The 13,329-nt window shown below is 48.8% G+C and overlaps 1 protein-coding gene across 5 annotated transcripts in view; it reads right to left on the reverse strand.

Annotated features, from left to right (window-relative positions):
• Positions 1-13,329, reverse strand: part of med15 (mediator complex subunit 15) — a 226,421-nt gene that overhangs the window by 1,283 nt on the left and 211,809 nt on the right. The gene's annotated exons all lie outside the window — the stretch shown is intronic.

The following is a 13,329-nucleotide window of genomic DNA, read 5'->3' on the forward strand; positions in this document are numbered from 1 at the left end:
ATTGCAGCACTCAGAAAGTAGGAACGAGTAGTTCATTTTGCCTGTTAAGTCTGTTGCAACATGCAATGAGATCATGACTGATCTGCGACCTAACTCCACCTAAAGGCCTTTCGCCCTATACATTGTTTGTGAAACAAAAATATAGCAATCCAAGATTTAAATTTAACAATTTAAAAAAAGAATTTCGAGTACCCGATTATTTATTTTTCCAATTAAGGGGCAATTTAGTGTGGCCAATCCACTGCACATCTTTGGGTTGTGGGGGGAAACCCACGCAGACACTGGGAGAAAGTGCAAACTCCACACGGACAGTGACCCAGGGCCAGGATTCGAACCCGGGTCCTCAGCGGCGTAGACAGCAGTGCTAACCACTGCACCACCATGCCGCCCCTAAATTTAACAATTGAGCTAATTGTGGAAGACAATACCAAACTTCTTTTGTACATTGCATGCAGAAATGTTTCTTGGTTTCCACCCTGAAAGATCTGGCTCGAAGTTTTGAACAATTCCCCCTAACCTTGGGCTCTCCAACAGCAGGAAGAATTTCTCACCAATATCTTGAAACTTAGAACAAATCACCCCATAAATCTCAAGTGAACAACCTTACTTTGTGTAAATCTCTCCTCGTAATTTAATTCTTGGAATCTAGGATTCATTCCAGTAAATCTTTGCTGCACCCCCTCCAAGACCACTTTATCCTTTCTAAGGTGCAACGTCCAGAGCTGCTCACAGTAACTCCAGCAGGGACTTAACCAGGGCTTTGTATGGCTGAAGCATGACTCCTATCTCCTTGTATTCTACTTCTCTGTGTATAAAGATCAGTATTCTAAATTATTTTCTGTACCAGTTCATACACTTTAATGATCTAGGTACCTGGATCCCCAAGACCCCACTGTTTCTAGCTTTTCACTTTTTAGAAAATACCCTCTTCTATTCCTTTTAAATCCAAAGTGGATGAGGTCGCATTTACCAGCACTGAAATCCATTTGCCAGAGTTGTCCATTCACTTGACCTACAGTATCTCTTTGTAATGTTTCTTTCATCTACACTCCCAATGTAACTGTAACACTTTTGCGTTAATTTTCATACACCTCGTGAGTTTCTTTATATATTCTGCATTTGTGGTTTTTACTTACTAGCTGTTTACTCAACCTTTTTCTGTTCTTCATATTTTTCCTATTTAGCAGGATCTGTGATATTTTTTGCATTTTGTCTTGTACCTTATTAACTCGTTCATGGTTTTTTTTGGCAAGTGTGAGCCCTTACCCTTTAGGAGTATTGACCTGTTTTATACCACATTAAATTCTATTTTAAATACCTCCCACTGATCTTCTGTCATTCTATTCATTAACAGATTTGTCCAGTCTCACCCCACTGAACTCAGCCATAGTTACATTTTAGTAGTCATTCCACATTTCATCCTGTCAGACACTACATCAAACTCGAATATATTATGATCGTTGTTAGATAAAACATTCATGCAACATTAAGCTGTTCACTAAATTTGTCTCACTACATATTACTAAATCGAATGTGATATGCCCGTTGTTGCATCTAGGACATATTACTGTCCCAGAGACATGCTAGAAGTGTTCTATTTTATAACATGTAGTAGTCGACAAAGTATAGCAATTTATACAAAAGTTAAAATCTTCTACTAAGGGCAGCACGGTGGCGCAGTGGGTTAGCCCTGCTGTCTCACGGCGCCAAGGTCCCAAGTTCGCCACAGCCCAAAGATGTGCAGGTTAGGTGGATTGGCCATTCTAAATTGCCCGTAGTGTCCAAAAAAAAACGTTAGCTGGGGTTACTGGGATAGGGTAAAGGCGTGGACTTCGGTAAGGTGCTCGTTCAAAGGGCCGGTGCAGACTCGATGGGCCGAAAGGCCTTCTGCGCTATAAATTCTATAATTTTCATCAAACAAACAAAAGAAAAATATGGAAAGAAACAACAGCAAAAATGACCCCATCAATATTCAGCCAGAAATATCGACTCGCAAATACCAAAAATAAGTTAAAGAACAGAAAAAACAAACCAACCTCCCCCCCCCAGTGTTCAACGGCAACAGGTTCCCAAAAGTTCATGATAAACAAACCCCATGAACTGTAGAACTCCCTCCTTTGCCCACCTTAGCTCAAATTGCACCTCCTCCAGGATCAAGAATTCCACCAGGACCCCGCCCACCACGCCGAGGCATAGAGCGAAGAAGCTGACCTCCGGCCCAGCAGGACCCACCTATGAGCAATCAGCAATGTGAAGGCTAAAACGTTTGCCCCACCCCTGCCTGCCTCTCGGGCCGGTCTGACACCCTGAAAATGGCCTCTAGGGGACCCAGCTCCAAGTCCACATGCAATACCTGAGATGATATTAAAAACCTCCCTCCAATACCTTGCCAGCTTCGGGCAGGACTAAAACATATGTACATAGTTCACGGGACCCCTTCCACACCGCTCACAGACATCCTCCACCCCCTCAAAGAGCCGGCTCATCCTTGCTTTTGTGAGGTGCGCCCTACACACGACCTTCAATTGTATCAGCCCCAACCTCACACGAGGTTGAAGCATTCACCCTTCGCAGCACCTCACACCACAAACCTTCTTCCATTACCTCCCCCAGCTCTTCCTCCCACTTGGCCATAATCTCCTCCATACACACCCTAACCTCCTATCCTCCTCCAAAGCCTTCCCACAGATCGCCGGCGCCACCCCTCCCCTCCAACTCCCCTGCCGATAGTACCAATTCCAACAGCAAGGGGGGCAGGCACTATCGGGACGGTCAGAAACTCATTCCTTGCAAATTGTCGGACTTGCAAGTACCTGAATCCTCCCTCTTGCGCCAACCTGTACTTCTCCCCCAACTCCTCCAGCCTTGCAAATTGTCCCCCCCATGAACAAATCTTTCATGGTCTTAGTCACCCTCTCCTCCCATTTCAGAAACCTCACATCCAGCCTTCCCGGCTCAAACCTATGATTCCCCCCTAATCGGCATCCCTCCTGACCCAGCCCCCAGCTTAAAGTGCTGTCTAAACTGCCTCCAGATCCTCAACGTCACCACCACCACCGGACTCCCCCAATACTCGCCCAGGGCCACCTGGAGCAGCGCCCTCAACCACGACCCCGTGCACGAGCCTTCTTCCATCCTGATCCACCGGGACTATCTCTTCTCTTCCCCCCCGCTCCCAACCCACCAATGACCCAACCCCGCAAATTCTCTGCTTTCGCTGTACAGTAATAATATAATAGATTTGGGAGGCCCAGCCACCCCCCCCCCCCCCCCCCCCCCCAACCTGTCGCCCTCTCTGCAGGACCACCTTCCTAACCCTGGCTACCTTCCTCCTCCCCTAAACGAGATGACCACCTTGTCCATATCCTTAAAACAAGGGTAGAAAGACCGGCAGGCACTGAAACGAAAACAGAAATCGCTGTTGAACATCCATTTTAACTGCCTGCACCCAGCCCGCCAACAACAGAGGGAGATGGTCCCACCTTGCCAAGTCGGCCTTCACCCCCCCGGACCAAACTTACAAAATTATACCTACGGAGCCCAAGTCACGTGCCACCTGCACCTCCAAATACCTGAAGTGGGTTGCCACCCTACGAAATGGCATCCCTCCCATTCCTGCCCCCACTCCTAGCTGGGACCCCAGCAAATATTCATTTTTCTCTAGGTTTAACTTATAACCCAAGAACGACCCTAATCTTTGGAGCAGCCCCATTATATTCCCACCGACTTTCACGGCTCTGAGATATACAGCAGTAAATCGTCTGCGTACAAGGATACCCTATGTTCCATCCCCCCTCTCTCACAACCCCAAACTCCTTGGAGCGATGGCCAATGGCCAGCAGAGGGGACATAGGACACCCCTGCCTAGTACCCCGGTGCAGGGCAAAGTACCCTGAACTCATGTTGTTCATGCGAACACTCATCATCAATTCCCTATAGAGAGCTGTACCTACGCTGTAAACATCAGCCCAATCCCAAATCTCTCTAGGACCGCCATCAAATATCCCCACTCTTATCCGGTCGAACACCTTTCTCTGCATCTAGCGCCATCACCACTTCAGTCTCCTTCCCCTCGGTCGGCGTCATTTTTTTCACATCCTTCTAACATTCGAGAACAGCTGCCTGCCCTTCACAAACCCTGACTGATCGTCTCCTATCACCCTCCAAGCTTACCGCCAGCACCTTCACCAATATCCTGGCATCCACATCCAATAAGGCTATAAGACTGATCGACCCATATTCTTCTGTCGGGTCCTTGTCCTTTTTAAAAAAACATTTTAAAAACATTTAGAGAACCCAATTATTTTTTTCCAATTAAGGGGCAATTTAGCGTGGCCAAAAAACTACCCTGCATATGTTTTGGGTTTGTGGGGGTTGGACCCATACAGACAAGGGGAGAATGTGCAAACTTCACATGGACAGTCCTCGGGGCGGTGAAGCAGCAGTGCTAACCACTGCATCACCATGCTGCCCTCCTGGTCTTTTTATAACAGCAGGGAAATCGAAGCCTGTCCCAATGTTTGTGGAAATACCCCTCCTATCGTCTCCTCAAACATCCCCACCATCAGTGGCACGAACTTGTCCTTAAACTTCTTCTAATGCTCCACTGGGAACCCATCCAGCCCTGCCGCATTCCCCGATTCCATCCTCCCGATTGCCGCCTGTTCAACCACCGGCCCCTCCAGCCCAGGCCCGTCTTCCTCCCCTAACCTCGGATACTCTAATCTGTCCAGAAACTCCCTCATCTCTCACTTCTCTCCCGGCGGCTCCGACCTATACAACGTCTCATAAAACACCTCAAAAACTGCTCGGAGTCACCACCAATTTCCCCGTCCTACCCCGCACCTAGACTATCTCCCTCACCGCCGCCTCCCTCCGGAGCTGGCCAGCCACATACTCCCCACCTTCTCTCCATATTCATAAACTGCTCCTCTCGTCCTCAGTTGGCACAACACCTTCCCCATGATAAATCGGTCAAACTTTGCCTGAAGCTCCTTCCTCTTGTCCAGAAGGGTCGGATCCGCATCTCCCGCGTATCTCCTGTCCACCTCCAACATCTCCTCTATCAACTTCTGGCACTCCTCCCTCCTCCTTTTCCAACTTAGCCTTAATGAGATCACCTCCCCCCTCACTACTGCCTTCAGGACCTCTCACCACCGCCTGCGATACTTCCCCCGTACAATTAAACCCCACATACTCCTCAATCACCGTCCCATTCTTATCGCAGAAACTTTGGGCCCCCAACAACCCCACATCCATTCTTCACCCTGGCCTCTGGGCTACCCCCCACTCCAAGACCACATCCCAACCACCCAATGCAGCACATGATCCGAGATCGCTATCGCAAAATACTGCAATCCCTTGACTCCAGCCAGTAACACCTTCCCTATTACAAAATAGTCTATCCTTGATCGTCCGTCCCATTTGCCAGCAACCTCCCCTCTAATGTCCCCGTCACAGTCCACATTCGCATACCCCCCCAGTCCGCTACCACCTTCTCCACCTCACCCGTAGCCCACCAACATCGCTACCCCCCCACCCCCTGAGCTTAACTATCAAACCCACAGTGGAACACCTGACTCACCCAACCCTTCCTGAGCCTCACCTGGTCCTACATCCTAAGGTGGGTCTCCTGCAGCATCGTCACACCGGCCTTTAGGCTCTTTTAAGTGTGCAAACACCACAACCCCTTCACTGGTCCCCCCCCCAAACGCTTCACGTTCCACCTTACTATTCTGACTGGGTGTCTCTGCCCCCTATCTGCCATCGATGTAACTCCAGGCCCTGCACACTGGGCCTGGCCTGCCCCACCCTTTGTTGCCATCGACCCCCCCCCCCCATCCATTTCCTCTTGAAAACACCTCTCTCGATATCGATCCCATCCCCCCACCTTTCACACCTCCCAGGCCCATCGAAACCGGTTTGGCCAGGCTCCAATGACCGCGGCCCCTCCGCCCACTATAATCCCAAAGAACAAAGAAAATTATAGCACAGGAACAGCCCCATCGCCTCCAAGCCTGCGCCGACCATGCTACCCATCTGAACTAAAATCCTCTAATCTGGGCAGCACGGTGGTGCAGTGGGTTAGCCCTGCAGCCTCATGGCACCGAGGTCCCAGGTTCGATCCCTCCTCTGGGTCACTGTCCGTGCGGAGTTTGCACTTTCTCCCCGTTTTTGCGTGGGTTTCGCCCCCACAACCCAAAGATGTGCAGGGTAGGTGGATTGGTCACACTAAATTGCCCCTTAATTGGAAAAAATGAATTGTGTATGCTAAATTTATTTTTTTAAAACCCTAATCTTCTGGGGACCATATGCCTCTATTCCCATCCTATTCATGTATTTGTCAAGATGCCCCTTAAAAGTCAATATCGTATCTGCTTCCACTACCTCCCCTGGCAGCGTGTTCCCGGCTCCCACCACCTTCTGTGTAAAAAACGTTTCCAGTATATCTCCTTTAAACCTTGCCTTTCGCACCTTAAATCTATGCCCCCTAGTAATTGACTCTTCCACCCTGGGAAAAGGCTTCTGACTATCCACTCTGTCCAAGCCCCTCATAATTTTTTCTTTTTTAAATAAATTTAGAATATCCAATTCATTTTTTCCAATTAAGGGGCAATTTAGCGTGGCTGCACACCTTTTGGGTTGTGGGGGCGGAACCCACGCAAACACGGGGAGAATGTGCAAACTCCACACAGACAGTGACCCAGAGCCAGGATCGAACCTGGGACCTCGGTGCCGTGAGGCAGCAGCACTAACCACTGCGCCACCGTGCTGCCTGCCCCTCATAATCTTGTCGACTTCTATCAGGTCGCCCCTCAACCTCTGTCGTTCCAGTGAGAACAAACCAAGTTTCCGCAACCTCACCTCATAGCTAATGCCCACCATACCAGGCAACATCCTGGTAAATCTCTTCTGCACCCTCTCCAAAGCTTCCACATCCTTCTGGTAGTGTGGCGACCAGAATTAATCACTATATTCCAAGTGCGGCCTAACTAAGATTCTATAAAGCTGCAACATTGCCAATTTTTAAACTCAATGCCCCGGCCGTTGAAGGCAAGCATGCGTATGCCTTCTTGACCACCTTCTCCACCTGCGTTGCCACTTTCAGTGACCTGTGCACCCAGGTCCCTCTGCCTATCAATACACTTAAGGGTTCTGTCATTTACTGTACATTTCCCATCTGTATTAGACCTTCCAAAATGCATTACCTCACATTTGTACGGATTAAACTCCATCAGCCATCTCTCCACCCAAGTCTCCAACCGATCTATATCCTGCTGTATCTCCTGACGGTCCTCATCACCATCCGCAATTCCACCACAACCCTTTGATTAGTAAGTCCACAAACTTACTAATCAAACCAGTTACATTTTCCTTCAAATCATTTATATATATTACAAACAGCAAAGGTCCCAGCTCTGATCCCTGAGGAACGCCACTAGTCACAGCCCTCCATTCAGAAACGCACTCTTCCACTGCTACCCTCTGTCTTCTATGACCAAGCCGTTCTGAATCCAACTTGCCAGCTCACCTCTGATCCCGTGCGACTACACCTTCAGTCTGCCATGAGGGACCTTGTCAAATGCCTTACTGAAGTCCATGTAGACAACATTCACTGCCCTACCCTCATCAATCATCTTTGTCACTTCCTTGAAAAACTAGATTAAGTTAGTGAGATATTACCTCCTCTTCACAAAACCATGTTGCCTCTCGATAATATGCCCACTTATTTCCAAGTGGGAATAAATCCTGTCTTGAAGAATCCTCTCCAATAATTTCCCTACCACTGACGTAAGGCTCACCAACCTGTAATTACCTGGGTAATCCTTGCTACCCTTCTCAAACAAAGGAACAACATTGGCTATTCTCCAATCCTCTGGGACCTCCCCTGTAGCCAGTGATGATACAAAGATTTCTCTCAAGACCCCAGCAATTTCCTCCCTTGCCTCTCAGTATTCTGGAGTATATTCCATCAGGATTGGATTTGTTTATTGTCACGTGTACCGAGGTACAGTGAAAAGTATTTTTCTGCGAGCAGCTCAACAGATCATTAAGTACATGAGAAGAAAAGGGAATAAAAGAAAATACATAATAGGGCAACACAACATATACAAATTAACTACATAAGGACTGGCATCGGATGAAGCATACAGGGTGTAGTGTTAATGAGTTCATTCCATAAGAGGGTCATTTAGGAGTCTGGTGACAGTGGGGAAGCTGTTTTTGAGTCTGTTTGTGCGTGTTCTCAGACTTCTGTATCTCCTGCCCGATGGAAGAAGTTGGAAGTGTGAGTAAGCCGGGTGGGAGGGGTCTTTGATTATGCTGCCCGCTTTCCCCAGGCAGCGGGAGGTGTAGATGGAGTCAATGGATGGGAGGCAGGTTCGTGTGATGGGCTGGGCGGTGTTCACGACTCTCTGAAGTTTCTTGCGGTCCTGGGCCAAGCAGTTGCCATACCAGGCTGTGATGCAGCCCGATAGGATGCTTTCTATGGTGCATCTGTAAAAGTTGGTAAGGGTTAATGTGGACATGCCAAATTTTCTTAGTTTCCTGAGGAAGTATAGGCGCTGTTGTGCCTTCTTGGTGGTAGCGTCAACGCGGGTGGACCAGGACAGATTTTTGGAGATATGCACCCCTAGGAATTTGAAACTGCTAACCATCTCCACCTCGGCCCTGTTGATGCTCCAGGGGTGTGTACAGTACTTTGCTTCCTGAAGTCAATTACCAGCTCTTTAGTTTTGCTGGCATTGAGGGAGAGATTGTTGTCGCTACACCACTCCACTAGGTTCTCTATCTCCCTCCTGTATTAGGACTCGTCGTTATTCGAGATCCGGCCCACGATGGTCGTATCGTCAGCAAACTTGTAGATCGAGTTGGAAACAAATTTTGCCACGCAGTCGTGTGTGCACAGGGAGTAGAGTAGGGGGCTAAGTACGCAGCCTTGCGGGGCGCCGGTGTGGAGGACTATTGTGGAGGTGTTGTTGTTCATTCTTACTGATTGTGGTCTGTTGGTCAGAAAATCGAGGATCCAGTTGCAGAGTGGGGAGCCAAGTCCTAGGTTTTGGAGCTTTGATATGAGCTTGGCTGGGATTATGGTGTTGAAGGCGGAGCTGTAGTCAATAAATAGGAGTCTGATGCAGGAGTCCTTGTTTTCGAGATGCTCTAGGGATGAGTGTAGAGCCAGGGAAATGGCGTCTGATGTGGACCGGTTGCAGTGGTATGCGAATTGCAGTGGATCAAGGTGTTCTGCGAGTATGGAGGTGATGCGCTTCATGATCAACCTCTCGAAGCACTTCATTACGACTGAAGTCAGGGCCACTGGTCGGTAGTCATTGAGGCACGTTGCCTGGTTCTTCTTTGGTACCAGTATGATGGCGGTCTTCTTGAAGCAGGTGGGGACCTCGGAGTGGAGTAGGGACAGGTTAAGGATGTCCGTGAATACCTCTGTCAGCTGGTCCGCGCAGGCTGAGTGCATGACCAGGGATCCCATCCGGGCCCATCACCTTCCGAGGGTTCACTTTCAGGAAGGCCAATCTGACTTCGGAAGCTGTGATGGTGGGTATGGGTGAATTATGGGCTGCTGGGGCACTCGACAGCGGATTGTTGGTTACCTGCTCGAACCGAGCATAGAATGCATTGAGTTTATCGGGGAGGGGTGCGCTGCTGCCAGAGATAATGTTCGGCTTCACTTTGTTGCCCGTTATGTTGTTTAGTTGTTGCCACAACCGCCGAGAGTCTGTCTGTGACTCTAGCTTGGTTTGATATTCTCTCTTGGCATCTCTGATGGCTTTGCGGAAGTCGTACCTGGATTTCTTGTATAGGTCAGGGTCGTCTGCCTTGAACGACTCAGATCTGTCCTTCAGTAGGGAGTCAATCTCGCGATTGAACCATGGTTTCCGATTGGGGAACGCATGTACTGCTTTCTTTGGCACGCAGTCGTCCACACATTTGCTGTTGAAATCTGTGACGGTGGTGGCATACTCATTTAAGTTGGTCGCTGAGTTCTTAAATATGGACCAGTCCACTGTCTCTAAGCAGTCACGTAAGAGCTCTTCGGTCTCCTCGGACCAGCACTGCACAACCTTCTTAACTGGATTCTCCTGCTCGAGTTTCTGCTTGTATGCCGGGAGAAGACGGTCGTATGGTCTGATTTCCCAAAGTGCGGTCGGGGGATGGAACGGTGGGCGCCCTTGATTTTTGAGTAGCAGTGGTCAGGAGCGTTGTCGCCCCTGGTGGGACAGATGTGCTGGTGGAATCTTGGCAGTACACTCTTGAGATTGGCCTTGTTGAAGTCTCCGGCCACGATGAACAAGGCCTCCGGGTGTTCTGTTTCGTAGTTGTTTATTACTGTGTATAGTTCGTCCAGCGCCTTCCTCACTTCTGCCTGGGGTGGGATGTAGACCGCTGTGATAATGACTGAAGTGAACCTGGAGACTTGTGAACCTGGACAGGACCTGGAGACTTGTCTACCTTAATGTTTTTCAAGACTCCCAATACCTCCTGCTTTTTGATCTCAACGTGACCCAAACTATCTACACACCCCCAGACTCATCATCTACCAAGTCTTTCTCTTTGGTGAATACTAACGCAAAGTACTCATTTAATACCTTGCCAATTTCCTCTGGCTCCATACATAGATTCTCTCCTGTGTTCTCGAGTGGGCCAACCTTCTCCCTGGCTACCCTCTTGCTCGTTATACATGTATAAAAAGCCTTGGGATTTTCCTTATTCCTGCTGGCCAATGACTTTTTGTGACTCCATTTAGCCCTCCTGACTCCTTGCTTAAGTTTCTTTCTACTTTCTTTGTATTCCACCTTGCCTTGTGTGTTCCCAGCCTACTAGTCCTGACAAATGCTACCTTTTTTTTTGACTAGGCCTACAATATCTCCCGTTATCCATGGTTCCCAAAACATGCCAAACCTAACCTTCATCCTTATAGGAAAGTGCCGGTCCTGAATTCCTATCAACTTACACTTGAAAGCCTCCCACATGCCAGATGTTGATTTGCCCTCAAACATCTCCACCCAATCTACATTCTTCAGTTCCTGTCTAATATTGTTGCAATTAGCCTTCCCCCAATTTAGCACCTTCACCTGAGGACTGCACTTATCTTTATCCATCAGTACCTTAAAGCTTACTGAATTGTGGTCACTGTTCCCTTACAGAAACGTCGACCACCTGGCCGGGCTCATTCCCAAATACCAGGTCCAGTATGGCCTCTTCCCTATTAGGACTATCGACATTGTTTCAAGAAGCCCTTCTCGATGCTCCTTACAAACTCTGCCCCATCCATGCCCCTAGCACTACGCGAGTCCCAGTCAATATAGGGGAAGTTAAAATCACCCACCACAACAACCCTGTTACTTTTACACCTTGCCTACATATCTGTTCCTCTATCTCCCGCTGGCTGTTGGGAGGCCTATAGTAAACCCCCAGAATTGTGATTGCACCCTTCCTATTCCTGAGATCCACCCATATTGCCTCGCTGTATGAATCCTCCGAGGTGTCCTCCCGGAGTACAGCTGTGATATTTTCCTTAACCAGTAGTGCAACGCTCCCATCCCTTTTACATTCCCTTCTATCCCACCCGAAACATCTGTACCCTGGAACGTTAAGCTGCTAATCCTGCCCTTCCCTTAACCAAGTCTCTGTAATGGCAACAACATCATAGTTCCAATTACTAATCCAAGATCTAAATTCATCTGCCTTACACCTGTCACACTTCTCGCATTGAAACAAATCCGCTTCAGTCCACCAGACTCTCTTTGATCAGCAACCACACCCTGCCTGCTCTTCCTCGGAGTCTTACTGGTCCTACTCTCTCGTTCCCCTTCCGTTAATTCCTATTCACTAACAGATTCAAACACGCACTAACGGATTCAAAAACAGCTTCTTCCCCGATGTTACCAGACTCTTAAATGACCATCTTATGGACTGAACTGATCTCTTCGCACATCATCTCTACTGAGTCGTACTACACTCCTGTATGCTTCACCCGATGCCTGTGTCTGTGTTTACACTGTGTATTTTATGTTTGCCCTATGTATTTTCTTTTCATGTATGGGATGGTTGGTCTGAACTGTACATAGAACAATACTTTTCACTGTACCTCGGTACACGTGACAATAAAGAAATCCAATCCAATCGAAATCCAATCCAACTAGCCAACCTTTGCTTGCTAGTTGGAGGCCCCTGTCCAGGCCCCCCTTTCTCCCAATCCCCTCCTCCAGTCCCTAAAAAACAACCTTCAAACAGACAAATACAGTGCAAAGCACTGCGCTCCAGAAATCCGGCATTACCAAAAATTCACTAATCATTTACTCAATATGGCCCCATACCACAGGGTACACTACCCTTCCCCATCGACCAACCCATAATTTGGAAACTCCAATTCCCTCCCATTCTCTCCCTCCAGCACGGTAGCATAGTGGTTAGCACAATTGCTTCACAGCTCCAGGGTCCCAGGTTCGATTCCGGCTTGGGCCACTGTCTGTGCGGTGTCTGCACATCCTCCCCGTGTGAGCGTGGGTTTCCTCCCGGTGCTCCGGTTTCCTCCCACAGTCCAAAAGATGTGCAGGTTAGGTGGATTGGCCATGATAAATTGCCCTTAGTGTCCAAAATTGCCCTTAGTGTTGGGTGGGGTTACTGGGTTATGGGGATAGGGTGGAGGTGTTGACCTTGGATAGGGTGCTCTTTCCAAGAGCCGGTGCAGACTCGATGGGCCGAATGGCCTCCTTCTGCACTGTAAATTCTATCTATGTAAAATTCGCATCCCTCATACAAGCAACTTAACATCCTTATTTCTCATTTTAACCCAGTCCTTCAGCCTTCACGACCAGCCTCCGCACTCCACCATCTCAAAGTAGAAGTCCTTCGAGTTTTAGATCCCCCTCAACATCTCTGGGTTAACCACGCCAAACCTCACACCATTGCTGTACAGTGCTGCCTTCACCCGACCGAAGGCCACCCCGCATTCTCCCATTAACTCCTGGTATTTACGAATACCAATTCCTGCTCCTTCATCTTCGGCTTGGGCCTGAGTGACGATGAGCCCTATCCGGAGGGTTCTTCTCCCTCCCCCAGCACCTCCGCCAATATTTTTGCCTTGGACCCTCCACCCCCTCGGGCAAGCCCACAATTCTTAAGTTCTACCACCTTGACCTGTTCTCCAGATCCTCCACCTTAGCTCTCAGTCCTTTGTTGCCTCCACCACCCTCCGCAGTCCCCAACCAGAGGTGAACGAGTCGCTATGCTGCGACACAGCCTCCTCCACCCTCTTCAACAATTCTCCTTGCTCCCGTACCTCAGCCAATGTCTTCAACACTGCCGCCT

This window comes from Scyliorhinus torazame, chromosome 1 (assembly GCF_047496885.1).
Source record: "Scyliorhinus torazame isolate Kashiwa2021f chromosome 1, sScyTor2.1, whole genome shotgun sequence".
Taxonomy (NCBI): Eukaryota; Metazoa; Chordata; class Chondrichthyes; order Carcharhiniformes; family Scyliorhinidae; genus Scyliorhinus; species Scyliorhinus torazame.